At 42.1% G+C, this 17,509-nt stretch overlaps 1 long non-coding RNA gene across 1 annotated transcript in view; it reads right to left on the bottom strand.

The window, feature by feature from the left end:
* The window catches only part of LOC306665628, a 221,643-nt gene extending 205,576 nt beyond the window's left edge, over window positions 1-16,067 (bottom strand). The window contains exon 1 of the long non-coding RNA XR_013765094.1: window positions 15,405-16,067. This is a non-coding gene — a long non-coding RNA (uncharacterized lncRNA). The remainder of the gene's footprint in view (window positions 1-15,404) is intronic.
* Window positions 16,068-17,509: the final 1,442 nt, after the last annotated feature.

Raw genomic sequence — 17,509 nt, 5'->3', positions numbered from 1 at the left:
GATTTAATTAACATCTCCAGTTAATGTCTTCTCTATAATCACACCTTTACCCTGAAATTTTAAAAAATTGCAGTCCCATTCTGACTCCAGGTTGCCCATGTGTTTTGCTTTAGATCATGGGAGATTAGCCAATGCAATAGAAGCACAACCTTGAAAAGTGTGCCTCTTGCATTTTTGCATGATTGGGGTTACTCAGGTGTAGACCTTGCCATGTAGTGAGGATAAGTCAAGTTAGCCTTCTGGAAGATGAGCAATCTCAGGGAGTACAGCTAAGTCACCTGAGTTAAGGCAATCCTTGGTTAGCACATCCAATTGGTTTCCAAGCTAACTGCAGATTCATGAGTGTGAACCCTCCAAGATCAGCCAAGAATAGCTCAGAATAACAGACCTATTTAGATGACCCATACTCAGTGGAAAAGATAAAGAATTGTTTTAGTCCATTAAGTTTTAGTATGACATATTACTCAGCAGCAGGTGACTGATGCAATAAAATTACCCCTCCACATTTCCACCTATTTTAAATGACAAGGAAACATGCCATTTTTGCCCACATACTTACAATGTCTAGTTTTCTTCATTACTTTGTGCAGATCCATATTTCCATTTAGTATCACTTTCTTTCTGTGAAGAGCACTTCCTTTAACATTTTGGTCTGTTGTTAACAAATTGTTGCAGCTTTTGTACGTTTGAAAAAGACCTTTATTTTGTCATTAGTGAAAGATGTTTCTGTTCATTGCAGTTTTTTCCTTGATGCTGCCCTGCTGTCTTCAGGACTGCATTGTTTTGGATAAGAAGTCTCATCATTTTTATCTCTGCTATTCTGTTATTCTGTGCCAATTAGATCTTTTTTCTTCCTTCTAATATTTTTCTCTTTGTAACTGTTTTGAGCAATTCAATTATGAAGTTTTGGTGTAATTTTCTTCTATGTATCTGTGTGTGTGTGTGTGTGTGTGTGTGTGTGTGTGTTTGGGTTTCATTAAACTTTTTGGATCCATTGTTTGAGTAAGTTTCATTAAATTGTGATAAATTTTGACCATTATTTCTTATAATATTTTCTTTTATACTTTCCTTCATTTTGAATAGTTTCTATTGCCATGTCTTAAGGTTGCTAATGCTTCTGTATTTTCTAAATGCTATTAATTGCACAAAGTGTAATTTTTATTTAGGATATTGCATTTTTATTTTTAGAAGATTATGTGTGTGTGTGTGTATCTTATTTATCCTTCTCCTTGCAATGTTCAAACTTTGCTCAACATTCATGACATTGGAGGTATATTTTAAATATCTGACTTGTAGTCATTACCTGCTAATTCTATCACCTATATCTTTTCTGGGCCTGTTGGTATTGATTTATTTCCCCCCTCATTATAGCATATCTTTTCTTGCTTTGTTTCTTTTCTTATGTTTCTCGGTTTGCCTGGGAATTTTGGGCTTGATGCCAAACATTGTAAATTTTACTTTGTTGGATGATGGAGTTCTGGTATATCCTGAAGGATTTTGAGAGCTTCATTATGGAATGCAGTAGTTAGGTTATTTGGAAATAATTTGATTATTTTCAGATTTTCTTTTGAACTGTTAGGCTTTTATTCAGGGTCTATTTTACCCCACACTGTGGCGATACTTTTCTGAAGACACTGCTTGGTATTCTGTTAGTCTTTTCACTCTGGCAGGAATGCAAACTGCCTTCATACCTCTGTGAGGTCCCAAAAATTATCTCATTTAATCCTTCCAATGACTCTTCTCAAGATCTTGGGTTTGTTTCTTCCAATGCAGTTGCTGTTTGTTCGTTAGTAAGAGAGATAATCAGGAGGAACACACTGCAGATCTCTGGAGTTCTCTTTCTGTGCAATACTCTTTTCTGGTTACTACCACCTCATCTCCTTTGAGTTATGAAGCCTGTCTCTTCAACTCAGGGAGTTTGCCACCCTTTCTTACTATCAGGCAGTAAGCTTGGACAATTGCAGGCTTCACCTCATTTATTTTCCTTTTTTAAAAAATGGCTTGGTAGTCTATCTTGCCAACTGTTCAATATGTGAAACTCTTTCTTATTCATTTATTTATTTATTTTAATTTTTTAAGGAAGAAGATAAATCTGATACCTGCAGCTCCTTCATGGATGGAAACAGAATTTTTTTCAAATTAGATTTTGCTGAGCAAATTCAAATTCATTTAATAAAGGCTTGAGCTCTGATACATAGAAGCTTTATGTTAATTTTAAAGAGATCTAAGAAGTGAGATATGGGCATTCATATCTGATACCTTTTCCTCAATCTCTTCCTCAGTTCTTATTGATTAGAGTGTTATAAAGTTTTTCTTTCACCCACCTCTGCCATATAAGCTGATTGAATTAAAAATATTACTCTGGTACTAAATTCATTCTTCCTCCTATTTGGTATGTAGATTGAAGATTTTTGAAGATTCCTGGGACACCAAGGGATCTTGTCATGTCCTATAGAGAAATCAGAGAATCATAGAAAACTTTCCAAAATGAAGAGTAAAGATGGCTTTCACTTTCAGCAGGATTTTCTCATCTATAATTGCCTCTTCCTCCACTATGGATCTAGATGTAAGAGGAAGTCTTCCATAGGCTCACTCACTTAAAGTAGAGCAAAATTCATGTGTGGGGCATCAGAAGTTTTTACTCATAAAATCTTCTTGCGTGACTTTTTCTCTCTAACTCACTGTTGGTTTAGCAAATTGCTTTAATTCCACTGATGGAGGATGTCATGAAACCAGTAAAATATCTTAATGTTTTTGACAAATAATTATGAGTTTTAATTTTGTTCCTCATGAGTCCTAGGGACAAGAGTTATTATATCATGAAATAAGTCCTGGTTAGCTGTAATCTTAACAAAAACCATACATTCCCATGTCCAACAATACTGGTTGTCATATTTTATGCAATTAAAAAGACTTCCTCTCTCTTTATTCAGACAGGGTAAAGGCAAGTTTTCCATAAGCAAATGTTCAGCAGTCAAATATAAGTATGGTGGTGTAGTCTTTCCATGATAAACTGGAAAAAAAGAAAAGAAAAAATAAGAAGATTTTTCCTTAAATTGTAGTTTTCCATTTTACATCTAGGGAGAAGACACCTTTTGGACATTGGTTTAGATCTTTGTGAATAGTCATGTATTATGTCTTCAAATGTATTTTTTTTTTTAGGCTGCCCTAAAGGATTTGGGGTGTGAGCAATCAGATAGAATACTCATACACCCATCCCAATCTTGGTCTGCCTTTAGAAGTAGTCTGTCTTTCTGACACCATTCCCAGCCCTTAAACAACTCACGATCTGATCCACAATGAAAAGAAGCAACTGTGAAGACAAAGGAGTTTCTTTCCGATCTTGCAATCTTTCAGGGTTTTACTTGGTATTTGATACAGATTTTCAGAGAATTAATAGCCTTTCAGTAACCAGTGTAAGAAAAGGAACATTGATTGCATATGTGCTAGCTGGACTCAAAGGCACCCTAAAATCTTCTGCCTCACTTATCAGTTTAACCCATCATCTCCTGGTGGAAATATAACTAAACACTCTAACCCATTTTACTTTTCTATTAAAGAAAATAAAGAGGGACTGAGTGGATGGTTTTGCAGTCCATTCTGTCCATCATCACTTTTCTCTGTGCATTTGGATGTTTGGGGAAGGCTGAGAGGATTCAGAAGAACTGGAAACCACAGCAGGGTAAATTCAGAGCCTGCTACCATTTCAGTGCTTTAATTTAATCCCTCTCTGAGCCCCAGAATTCTTGAAGTCAGCCTCACTTGTGCACACGTACTCTGCCCTTACCTCCAGCCTATATGGAGATGATGGCCTTGGTTTCTAAGGGTCCCGCCAACATTTTCTTCCCATCAAAATCACCCAAGACATAAACTGACAAATTGAGAGAGGTGAGCTAATTTTCCCCATTGGGAAATGAAATGACATCTTCCTGGAATAGATTTCAGCAACAATCTTTCATAAGACTTTATTTATTTTACATATTGGGATTTGATGGTTTGTTATAATGCATCTGACTAGACAAATCCATGCAGCTACATATGTAAAGTAACATTGTGATAATTGCAAATGGTATTCCAGTATCACAAACCTCACATACAGGGAAGAAAGGTCTGTAGTTTATGGTTTCTGCAGAATATCAGAGATATGTCTTAAAATGAAGAGAAGCTTGAATTGAGACTTGTACAGAGATGCAAATACTCAGAACAGGAGAAGACATTGTGTGGAAAGAACAAACACATTTTCTTTCAGTTATTATGGTGCTGAAATTCACATTTGATAAAAAAAAAAAGGTTCTTGGGTTCAATGAGTACAGCAATGTAAGGGTAATCATCTTCAGAATGCAAATTAATAACAATACAGAGTACAGAAAAAACTTATTAAAACTCAAGAACATGAAGAAGATTAAAATGTAGCATTAAAAGAGGCTACTGATCCTGTTTGAGAAAGTAATCATTGTAGGGAATGGAAGTAAACAATTTGAACTTATGTGGAAGCCTTTCAATGTTCCTGATAAGAGAGAACCTGACTCCTTTTTCTCATAGAAATCTCTTCCAGATGAATTTCTAACTAGCTACCTTACCAGGTGTGGATATATGTCCAAAAATTTGTAGTGGAATCAAGAAACTACACGTTTCTGCTTACATATACAAGAACATTTAATTTTCTTGATTTTCTAAAATGAATCAAATCATTCTTCTAAACCCTATATCACTGGGTATTAGGCTGTAGGTGTTTATGTGTGTTAAGGGACTTGGACAGCTTTTTAAGGTAGCTATGTGATGGGGGTGGAATTTGAAGTCACCCAATTTGTGATAATATTTTGGTCTCTTCTTCTTTCAATAGTCCCTTCTGGAGTTCTGACTATGTTGGAGACATGGTCATCTTTCAAATTTACTCTTCCTTTTCCTGACCTCTCTCCAAGTCAGTGTCTGGCAATTGAAAGGCTCATATTAGTCGGTGCTAAATGTGGTCTGAATACTATTGGGCATCTCATGAATTTTTACTGATTTGGACTGTGTGGTGGTTGTTCTGGCTTCCCACTGGTACTATCTGATGTTTTGATTTCCTGGTTTAGGAAAATGGGGTTCATGTTTGTGGCCATTTACCCTACTTTATGCCACTGTGTTCACAGTGGAATCTTTGCTCCAGTCTCAAGCTTCTGATATTTACCTGCTTATTTAACACCTTGGTGTTCCCTCAATAGGAACCTAACCTTTCCACAGCTTCTGCATGTGAAGCATAGACTGGGGATTCTACTGGTGCTGCCTCAAGTGCATATACTCAGCATAATATAACTTTCTTTGATAAACTACCTCTTGTAGAATGTGGGATATTGTTGAGATTTACAGAGACATAATTGCCTCCCCCAGCCAAACTGGGGAATTCTGTCACTCTCTGTCCAGTGCTGAGACTGTTTCACAAATACCATGATACCTTTATCCCTCTTTCTTTGTTTCCAGTCTAGTGAAGATAAAATGAAAACCTTTGCATCTAACCCCATCAACTTCACCCTCTATCTCTTCCAATATTTCAGAGGAGCAAAGGAGATTATTTTTCAGTTTCTTCTCTGAAGAAAGAAGAATAATACATACATAGAGAAGGAGCCAGTGAGCAAAAATATGAAGCAGGCACTGGCAAAGGACCCACCTGAGATGTGAAGGGAAATGGGATGCCATTAAGACCCATTCAGGGAGCAGATGGAACAAGGGTGCTGGACAGGCAGAGCCACTGAGTACAGCAGGTCCACACATGCCTCACATGACCTGGCCACTTGCACTCCTCCTGTGTAAGCAGGGGAGTGGAGACAAGGCTGCAGAGCACACATGTGCAGGTAAGCTCACAGCAGCCTTCCCCATAACTGCCCAACCACAACACCCAAGTATCCTTCACAGAAGGCCACCCACCCACACCACACAACATGGCTCACCAAGATGAATAAACTACTGCTGCAGCCAACAGGGAGATCTTTGTGTTTATGCAGAACAAATGGATTCAGATCAAAACATGCAAAATAAAATCCAACTTTATGCTGGGTATGCATCATATTCTGAGACAGGAAGTCACAACCATCACTACCAAGCATCCTGGGGTAGCAGAGGTAGATGAGTTGTGGGGAGGGTACATTTTTGACCTTCATCAGGGTGGTGGCTTTGTGGAGGACACAGATGCCACCCTGAGAAACTGTTGGCTGCTCTATCCAAACACCTCCAGATCACTGTGCCAGTCACATGCAGTGAAGCTGATTTAAAGGACTCCAGGTCCTTGGGTTCCTGCAAGGATGACAGGAGGCACTGGAGCCAGAGGAAAAGGAGGGTCAAGACTTCCACATGGAGGCTGAGAGAGATGCAGGGTCAGGGTGGTTCTAAGGCATCTGTCCTTTGCCTGGTCCCCACCAAGAAGATGGTGTCAAGGGTGTCTCTGTGATCTAGAGTTTAAACACTGGGTTTTTTCAGCCAGCAGTACATGAAAAATGGGGGCTGTTTCTTCTTTATAACTTGTCTCCTGCATTTCTGCCCTCACTGAGCACTTACCTTGGGTCCTCTGGCCTTTATCTTGAAGAATAGGGAGACCCCTCTACACTGGGGACCTGGTCCTTGTGGTCCCTGGTGTAGATAGGTCAGATGTCAACTGGAACAGGATGGGTGGTGGTGAGCTCCTCCACTCCAATGGATCCCAGACCATCTCTTCACCATTTTTCAAACTTCCACTGTGCAGTACCCTTGCATGTTCCCCAGCTTGGAGGCCTTGGTCATCTCTTCTCCACTTCTGACAGTCCACAGCTTTGATGCCATCAATGGCAATATCTTGCCCTCTCTTCAGGAAGCTCCACAGCTCCTTCAATTGGGAACATGTCTGGGCAGGGTGGCACATGCCTATAATCCCAGAGGATTAGGAGGCTGAGATAGGAGAATTGAGAGTTGAAAGCCAGCCTCAGCAAAAATGAGGTGTTAAGCAACTCAGTGAGACCATGTCTCTAAATCAAATAGAGACAGGGGATGTGGCTCAATTTTCAAATGTCTCTGTATTCAATCCCTGCTACCAAAACAAACAAAAATAACAGAAAAACAAACAAACAACAAAAAGGAAACAAAAAGGTTCTGGCCTGGGCATAGCCAACTGATGAGCCCTGAGCACCCTTCAAATGATTGTATGACCACATCTACTTGGGTTCTTGGTACACTCAGTTGTTTGAGGGGATAGCTGCAGATTTTAGGCCAGATGCACTGATGCACTCCTGCATCCCAGCACATGGAAGTCTGAGACAGGAGGATGGCAAGTTCATGGTCAGTTCCAATGACCCTATATGAAAATCAAAAATAAAATGGAGAGCAGGAAGAGACTTTGCAGGGGACTGGAGGCCTGGGTGGGGGAGGGAAGGAGTGGAAGCCCAAGGCAAACTTCACCATCTTGTCTGGGAGAGACTGGTTCCCACTAAATCTGTAGCCCCCAGACAATGTCACCTTCATCGAGAGCTTACCTTGTTCTGCAACCAGGAACCCCACTCCATCTGAAGAATTCCTCGCCTCAAAGTGGTAAATGTGGCCTTGGTTAAATGTGCCCGGGGGCAAAGTCGAAGTGCAATTCCTCCAAGAATTCTGTAAGAAGAGAGTGCACAACACATTGCATCTGGAATATGTAAAGCTGCAGATATGCATCTGAGAGATGCAAGAGAAGGTCTCTGGAACTCTTTCCTACCCTCATCCTGTCTGTTTAAGTGATTTTGTCAATTTACCATCCATGCTTCATCTGTCAAATTTCTTAGGAACTATCAAAGACGATGTCATGTAGAAGATTCCACAAAACCTCTCTCCAAAGATACCTAGCTGTGAAGACTTTATACTGTGTCCCCCTAACTAAACGGGAACAGTGCTCCCCAGAATTATCTTCCCTGGATGGTTCTGAACTTCAGGCCACAAGGGAAGTGTGCACAATATTGGAAGTGCTGACAAAAGAAATAAAGACCATAAAGATTTATAATGAAGATGAATGAAAATCTCTAGCATATATAAATGAATACTTATAGAAAAGCTATAATCTAATCAAATAATATCTTATAAGCATCTGGACCTAACATTTATTAGATGGATATACTTAACTAACTTAGATAACTGAATTTTTTTAATTCTCTGCATAATTTGAAGTCCAAAATTTTAGCCCCATACAATTAGCTGCTTATAATGAGATAAAGGAAGAGATACATGAGGTTTTTATCATGTTCCCAGGACTTGAAGTAGAATCAATAGTAGTTCTTTTAAACAGCTACTGTGGTGTTGCTGCCCTTAACTATTCTAAGCCAGGGAAGGTTATTATACCAAGATAAAGTTTTAATGCTTGACAGAAGTTGATTTCTCAACCACTGCAATTGAAGTCCAAAGACAGAGTGATAATTCCCTAAAATGAAGAAAGAGAATATTTATCACACTAGAAGTCAAAATTGAATATCCATCAAAGTTTATCTTTGAAGATTAAGGGTGAATAAAGACACTCCCTAAAGAAATCTATAAAGGGTGCTCCAGGGCAAGGACAAATAGACCCCAAAAGGAAGATCAGAGATGCAGAAAGGGGAAAAGTGCAAACAACAGTAAACACAAAAGTGTCCCCATCTGCAGTCAGCAATGAGTCATTGTTACAAATAAAATTAAGATTCATAATTTTATATGTGTAATATATTCTATACAAATCCTTTGAGTGGTATTCTAAAACAGAACTATTTTGGTGCAAAATAAGTCAAAACACTAGTTTCGTGGAAAAGTTGGAAATGTTGGCACACAATTCTGTGAAGTGCAATATATCTTGCTAGAAGATTCAAATAGTTTTATAGAAGATCACATAGTTTTCAAATTACCCCATAATGTCTGCTGACTTTCCCACTTTGAATATTCATTGTAGACTGCCACTAGAAGAAATGCAAAGCAGCCAGACATGATGGCACACTCCTGTAATCCTGGTGACTCTGCAGGGCTAAGGCAGGAGAATCATAAGTTTGAAGCCAGCCTCATCAAGGTAGTGAGGCTCTGATCAACTTGGCAGGACTGTGTCTCAAACATAAAAAATAAAACAGGGTTGGAGATGTGGCTCAGTGGTTAAATGCAACTGAGTTCAATCCCTGATACAAAAAAAAAAAAAAAAAGCTAATCAAAAATACATAAATGTTTTTGAGAAAAACTTACATATGCACTCAGAAAGTTCAAAAATTCAACTATTAAAGTAGTATCAACCTCAACAGCAAATCTAAAACCAATGCAAACAAATGAAATATTCCACCATTATAAAGAGAAATGAACTTCTCTTAAGGACATGTACCCTAATATTCAACTTACAGAGCTTTGTGAGTGTGCTCTTAGCAATTTTTCCAGTATCAATACAAATATGAGAAATTTTTCTATGACTGATGATATGCTACATTTGCACATTATAATGGTTGAACCATAAAATTGCTGGTGCATATGGCATATGAATGTGTGTGTGTGTGTGTGTGTGTGTGTGTGTGTGTGTGTATGTGTGTGTTCCTGTTCAACAAATGGTGTTGGGAAAACTGGAAATCCATATGCAATAGAATGAAACTAAACATCTATCTCTCACCCTGCACAAAAATCAACTCACAATGGATCAAGGACCTTTAAATCCAGAGACCCTGCATCTTATAGAAGAAAAAGCAGGTCCAAATCTTCAACTTGTTGGCTTAGGATCAAACTTCCTTATCAGGACTCCCATAGTACAAGAAATAAAAGCAAGAATCAATAACTGGGATAGATTCAAACTAAATAGCTTTCTCTAAGCAAAGGAAAATATCAGCAGTGTGAAGAGAGAGCCTACAGAGTGGGAGAATATCTTTGTCACTCATACTTCAGATAAAGCACTAATTTCCAGAATATATAAAGAACTCAAAAAACTCTACACTGAGAATACAAATAAAATGGGCTAAGGAAATGCACAGACACTTCACTGAACATCTACAAGCAACCAACAGATATATGAAAAAATGTTCAACATCTCTAGTAATAAGAGAAATGCAAATCAAAACTACCCTAAGATTCCATCTCACCCCAATTAGAATGGCTATTATCAAGAATACAAGCAACAATAGGCGTTGGTGAGGATGTGGGGAAAAAGGTACACTCATACATTGCTGGTGGGGTTGCAAATTAGTACAGCCGCTCTGGAAAGCAGTGTGGAGATTCCTTAGAAAACTTGGAATGGAACCATCATTTGACCCAGCTATCCCACTCCTTGGCCTATACCCAAAGGACTTAAAATCAGCATACTACAGAGGTACAGCTACATCAATGTTCATAACTGCTCAATTCACAATAGCCAGACTGTGGAACCAACCTAGATGTCCTTCAACTGATGAATGGATAAAGAAACTGTGGACTTGGCTCTCTGAGGGAGTCCATACCCATATCCCTGAACCCCCATCCATTGGCCTCCTCCTAGGGGACACCTCTCCTGTTCACAGCCTCGTCAACAGGATCAAACACACAGCACTCATGTAGTCTGGTGAGGAGGTCCCCTAAGTAATGCTGTAGTGTGCATCTAAGCCTACCTCACCCCTCTGAGGGCACCCCTCCTGCACTGCTCAGCACAGGCCCCTTGAGGGACTGACTCCCACCTCACATGCACTTTCTGTGAAATGCCCTATCCACTCTTGTCCTGGTCTTGGCCTTCTGAGCACAAGCCTTCTGTCTCCCATGCCTCCCCTTGTGGCCTCACATGGCCCCTCATCCCTTGATTCTCCTCTCATCTCAAGCCCCTCCTACCAGGACACCTCACCTCTGATGACCTGCTCCTTCTGACCCTGAGATGGCACATCTGTCCCACAACACACCTCAAACACAGGAGGCCTTCTTATGCCTGACCATTTGGGACAGACTTGTCCCACACACTGCCTCCCTGAGACTCACTGTCACCTTGCCACTGACTCTACATAGACAAGCCTGTGAGCAGGTGAACACAGTCACTTGTCTCACCTTTCCTTTCTCTCCCACTGCTCCCCTGGGTGACTTGTTCCTGTCGCAGCAGAATTGATCCCCACTGATGCCAGCTCACCCATGCCCAACTTCTGGTCAAACTGAAAGTCACCTCCCAGTCTGCTGCTTCTCTGCCCTGTTCACTCCTGGAAACTTCTCCACACATCTTGCTGCTTCTCTCCCTGTTCTGGGATTTGAAACCTGAGAGCTCAATCATCTGACCCAGAAATGGCTGGGGCGCTGGCTCAGACTCTTTTCTATGCACTCTGAGGGGTTTCATTACAACTCACAATGCAATCTAAACAAGGAGTGTCCAGACTGCTGGCTTTATCTCTATTGTGACTGAACTTGTTTGTAAGGAAAATGTGGCACACACAAGAGCCATCCCTTTGTGGTAGCCTGAACATCCAGATGCTGCTCTCACAACTCAAATGCCCTAATAACCCAACTGTGGTTCTGACCACACTGCAGCCCTGTGCATGCTGGAGAATAAATAGACATGCTCCTGGGTTTCCACACCGAACATGGGACACTGGCATCTCACATCAAGCATTCTGTAAAAAATCCAAGTCTGGCCAACACCAGCCCACTAGAGTCTTGGGACACATCTTCCACTGAGCATCCCCTCCACACCACCCCTCAGGGACACCAGCATAGTGGGGACAGAGCCCATGTTCTCCTGCCCACCCCCATATTCTCCCACTCTCACTCATCCTCCTGGAGGACCCTGATGTAATGGTGAGCAAACCCAACCATTGCCTGTTTCTACACTTGTCCAGAGTTGCCACACACTCTGCTCCAGATGGTTTCCATGTGCTCCAGGCACCAAGTACCCTTCAACCCCTGGCCTATGACCTTGACCTTAGACCTTGGCACCTGCTCACATGGCCAGCTGCATCATCCTGTTCAGAACTCTTCCAAGGCTTGCCTAGAGCTGCACTAGCCACTATTCTAAACAGCTCCTTGTTTCTCAACAAATACCTGACCTGTCCCAACCCTCTGTTGAAGGTGTTCTTGTGCAGTCTAATTATTGTTCACTGCCCATGGCCCATGGCCAGCTCCAGGGAAGAAAGGCCATTCACACCCAGCACCTCCCAGCACCACAAGCAGAAGACAAAGCACCCCTCACAATCATGCTGGGAAGGCCAAATGAACTGGTGCCCTGGTCTCTGCTGAGCCATACCCTAACATGCTGTGAGCATCTAGAGGACCTATTGGCATCTGAGACCTGAGTCCATGATCTGCTGGATTTCCAAGGACCCATCTCCTACTTTCACAAGCTCATGGGTGGCACACAAGAAAATCTGTCTGATCCCTAAAGGCATTCATCTCTTCTTACTACAATGTGAAGCCCTGGGACTCAGCAACATTGGAGTGAGACATGCATGGCACCCCCAACCAGCAGTGACCCTGGTATGAAGAACAGAGGCTTTGAGCTCTACATGTGGCCAGAATCTTGTGCACAGCTCTCATGTGAACTCTCAGCAGATGACTGAATCTTTCTGTGCCTCACACATGCATGGTTATGAAGGTAGTGAACACTCATTAGAATAAAATTTACTTACTGCTCATCACATTGACAAGATGCCATTGCAATTATTTGGTACCTACCCTGTACTAGGCACCCTTCAGACATCACACATAACTCATTCTAGTCCTTGTCACACATTTATTTCTGTTACCCTGAGAAGCCACCTGGGGCCTTGATGTGGGACACAGGCCCAGCAGCCCCCACTTGCCCTTTATGTCCACTGTCCCCATTCATGGGCTCTGTCATCCTGCCAGGCTAAGGAAGCACATGGGAAGAGATGGTCATGGTACCCCCTGCTGGCATGGCCTCAGTCACCCAGCATAAGGAGGCAGGGAGAATGCAGTTTGGGACCTGGTTCACAGTCAGCAAGAAATGCTGATGCTGTACCACTGATGGTATCATGGCTGTGACCTCCTGCACCTAACACTAGCCCCTCTAGAGGCTTGGTGGTACATCTACTTCTTCAGCACCCTGGTGAAACCATTTAGACACATGCCTGCCTTAGGTTTTCCTACAGCAAAACCTCTGCATTTAGTGCCACCACACCCAGCCTCTGTGCAGCCACGTGGTAGTGGGGGTCATTCCAGGGTTACACCAGCATCTTGATTTGTCCTCGCTCCTGGCAACTCAGGAAGCAGAACATGCTGAGACCCGGCTGTCCTCACCAACACAGGTTGCCACCCACATAAATCAACCTTGGGGAAGGCAGTGATGATTGTAGGGAGGGAGGGGGTCTGGGTTTGAACCAAATGATCAGCAAATCCACAGTGTGGTGATACAGGGCAGAGATGCCAGTGCCCACCAGTCTCTGATGAAGGGGCCTGATATGGAGGTAGGTCTCCAACTATGCCTTGCCTTAGTCACCAAGGTGTCAGACCCAATAAGCCGCCTTGGAACCTTTTGCCCATTCTATCAGAGCATGATTCCAGGCTGCACAGGTGAAGAAGATAAGGCATGCAGAGATTGCACAACCCAACTTTGGGTGCACAACAAAGGTGACATCACAGTCAGGGTCACAGGGTTCTGACCCCAGGGACCGTGTTTGACAAACACCTTAAGTGATCAACCACCATCTCCCACCCAGCAGGACCAGGTCCTCAGTTGTGAGGCATGTTCTGAGCTGAGTGGAATAAAGTGGTCACTGTCTATGTTCAGTGACAACTCACTCACCCCCAGAATTAAACTAACAAGCTTCAGAAAGTGGGGGAAAAAACACTGTTGTGTACATTGTTAGTCTAGATGTCTCTCAAACCACTTTGTCTAGCATTTTAATCATTAGAGCATTAAGAAAATGATCTTACTATATGCAACTAATACTAAAGCTGATTTAAGAATGAATTCTTCTTCAAGCCCACCTTTGCAATCTCCATTTCTCTGTTTTTGCTTCATGAGCTTATAAGTTTTTCATTTGCACTGTCAGTGCATACACTAAATAAACACACATTTTTCAAAGTGCTATAACTTAAAGTCTTAAACCATAAGAAACTTGAAACTACCAGTGATGTATAAAGCAATATTAGCTGAAATTTACAGAGTCTTTAAAAAGTTAAAAAGGAGATGATGTATAACTCATTGGTAGTTTACCTTGCATGCAAACAGCCCTGGGTCCACTATCAAGCAACAAAACTTGTAAAATGATAAATAATGCAATGTGAATCTGTAAGGCCCCAATGAGTTAATTTAAAAAGTTGCCAGAGCTGCTGATGCTAAAGAGGGGTTAAAAATGAAAAGCCGCAGACGAGCTGAAGTCAGCCTAGCTAGATAACAGGATGACCTTGGCAGCTAATTTAGGCTGTTTCTAGGGGTAATGGGGGATCCTCCCCCAACTGCGGTCAAGCTACCCTCACCACTGCCCTCATATAGACCAGTGGTTACTATGATGACTAAAAATTGGCAGCCAAAACATATCCTGATATGCAAACAAGGACACAAACTCTCCATTTGTAAAAGAGAAACTGAGTCCCTTTGTCTGAAGGGTATAAAACAGTTTGCAAATTTGTGCTCAGGTACTCAGCATTGACTACTAAGCTGGTCTGTGTCAAGTGCCCAAGCAGCTGCTTGAATGAACTGGCTCTTTCTGTGGTTGCATATGGCTTGGTCTCCCTTGTGGTCTCTTTGGTGGTGATTCGGGACTTGGGCACAACACCAACCCAGAGGTCTGGGCACAACCAATCCTACCAGCTTGGCATTTGATATAAAATTTGCCAGTCAGTAATAGTGTCTTGAAAGTTAAGACTAATTTCATATTACTTTCTGTAGTTGACTCTGTTAGGGGCAGTTATGGTTCATCGCTAGCACCCAGAAAACTCTCCACAGATACAGGTCTCACACAAGGAACTTTTATTTTATGCAGATGATTCACGTCTGCTTGGGGGAAAGGGAAGAAAGAAAGACAGCATGGCGCAAGGTTTCTCTCAGACACAGGAATTTTGCGGGCTGAGAGGAACCAATGGTGGAGGAGAATTCTTACAGACTGACTGATGGACAAATGACATATTAGAATGTAACGTGGGAGGAAGGAAGATTACAGCAGCGTAAGCCGGGAATTCCCTGTATCATGAGAGGCGGGAAGAACGCAGACTGACAGGTGATGGGCAAGCCGGAAATTCCTGTAATGGGAGAGGCGGGAAGAACGCAGATTGACAGGTGGTGGGGGAAGCCAGTTTCCTTACATTCCCCCATTTTCTTTTTTATAAAAAAAATAAAAAAATCTTGCTCTCCAGTTCTTTTTGTAGCCTTCTTTCTCCTTCCTGCCTAGGTGACTGGGGTTTGTTTTGCAGGTGAGATGTAAAAAGTTCATTATCCTCCCAGGCTTCCAAAGGCAGATGATTTTCATGGACTTCATTTTTTCGATTTGATTGATCCCCTATTCCTGCATTAACTGCCTGTCCCCAATTCTGACTTCATTTACCCCTCTAATACTAGGAACTCCTTCACTGCTGTAGGGAAAAGGGGTGATGACCAATCTGACTTCTTCGAGCTGGAAGTGGGCAGCGTGGGGCAAGCAGTTTGGAGGTTCCTTTTTAGAAATCAGGTCAATTGAGGGGTTCATGGTAGAAGTCCGGTTGCAGGGAGAGCAGGCTATAAAGGCATCTGGGGATGGGTGCTTCTATGGGAGAAGAACAAAAAGACATGAGTACTGAAATGAGATTGATACAATATAAATGTTGCAGGATCTGGAACATGCTAATGCATATTATAAAGATGACAGAAATCAATAATTCCTCACCAGGGGGTGGAAGAACTGAGAAGTTGTTCCCATAAGAAGGCCTAGCAAAGGCTGGAGAGGACAGGCATTTATTTTGGAGCTTTAACATTGTCTAGGTTATCAGGAATGTGAACACAACATTTAGTAGAGATCTCTATACTTCTGTTACTAGCAAACATAGATTAAGCCTACCTGTGTCTGTAGGCCTTAAACTGACTAAAAACTTCTGACTCTGGCAATTTCTCTTGATAGTTACTATTATTTTTAAATGCCCAAGAATGGCTATACTTTGGTTTTAACTAATTTGCTAGGTGTTTAAGATCAAGCCGGTCAAAGTGACCTGTTCCTGTCTGTTAAAGAGTCAGCTGCATTTCCACAGGGGTCACTCATAGAGAACTTAAGAGCAGCTTCTTAGCTCCATTAGTGCCATTTGGTTAGGCAGGGTCTTCTTGATGATGTGGCTTTCTTTGAAAGCATCAGGGATGCCTCCCTTTTTTCCATAACCCTCCTCTGCAGCAGATGCACTGAGTGGCTTTTCCTCTAGTGGCCTCATCAATCTCCTTGGTCAGGAGGTTATGTGACCCAGAGTTTCAAAGCTCCCTGGAGAAGTCCTCTTGTTCCCTGGGTTCAGGCTGACTTTGAGGGCAAGACCCAAATATAGACTTTTCTTGACCTCTGTATTTAATCTCAATCTATAAGTTTGATCTTAACCATCAAGCAATGCTTTCTTCACTTACATTTCAATGTAACCCTTGACTGAGATCTGAATCTGAAAGGGGCTAATATGTTCTAGCAGAAACTTGAGGCTTAGGTCCTTTGAATTTCTTGAGCCTGCAGGGAGAGATAAGAGAGAAAGAAAAGATTTGAAAACAAGGAATCAGCCAAGAGAACGTGTTCAGGTTTTACTCCCTCCATGCCAGCCACCTCCTGTAAAGAAACTAGAATGTGTGTATGAGACTGCGTGGTGGGGGGACTTGGTGGGCTGAATGGACAAGTGAAAAGAGAAACAGAATGAGGCAAAGGAGAGGAATGAACAGGAGCTTCTGCAGTAGGAGGCCTGTAAGGACATGACTCATCAGCTGGATTAAACTTGGAAGAGAGAGAAGGGTTAAAAGTGGGGGGAGAAGCCAAGAGAATGTGTTAGGTTTAGCAAGAAAGAAAGGAAAAACACGAAGGGGAAAATCCCTTTCCATTCACCAGGTTGCCCACATATGTACTTAATTATAACTAGTATAATTAGACATATAATTTTACCTAGTACAAAGCTAGAATTTAGGGTGTCATAAATAGACCATTCTGACTTACTATCTAAAGGACAATTTAGCTTTGATTCAGGGAATAGGTGAAGGGGTTTGAGATGATTTAATAAGCATCTCAGGGGTGAGTTTGCTGAGCTGGATGTCCCGAATCCCATGGTAAACTGAGACCCACCTGGCTAGTGTTTTTTGGCATCCCAAGAACCATGGTGCCAGGCAATGAGAGGTTGGAACAGAGGTTTGGTCGTCACCAAAAAACAACCAATGTTTAACTAGGCATTAGCTGAGAGAGTTTGAAGACCTGATCAGGATTTCGAGCAAGATGCAGTGGGGAATAAACGAACTTCAAACCCTGAGAAAGAATCTCAGCACCATAAAAATCAGGAGTCCACCCAGCAATTAGGACCAGCTATGGGAACCAAGGAGGTACCCCCACACCTCAGCAGTCGGGCGGCGGGAGCCGTGGGGCTGGCGGCGGAAGCTGCAAGGCTGGCGGGCGAGAGCCATGAATGGGAAGCTGCAGGGCGGCAGGAGGAAGCCACG

Source organism: Sciurus vulgaris, assembly GCF_902686455.1.
Source record: "Sciurus vulgaris genome assembly, chromosome: 7".
NCBI lineage: Eukaryota > Metazoa > Chordata > Mammalia > Rodentia > Sciuridae > Sciurus > Sciurus vulgaris.
The sequence above is the reverse complement of the archived record's forward strand: the minus strand, read 5'-3'. Positions and strand labels throughout refer to the sequence as shown.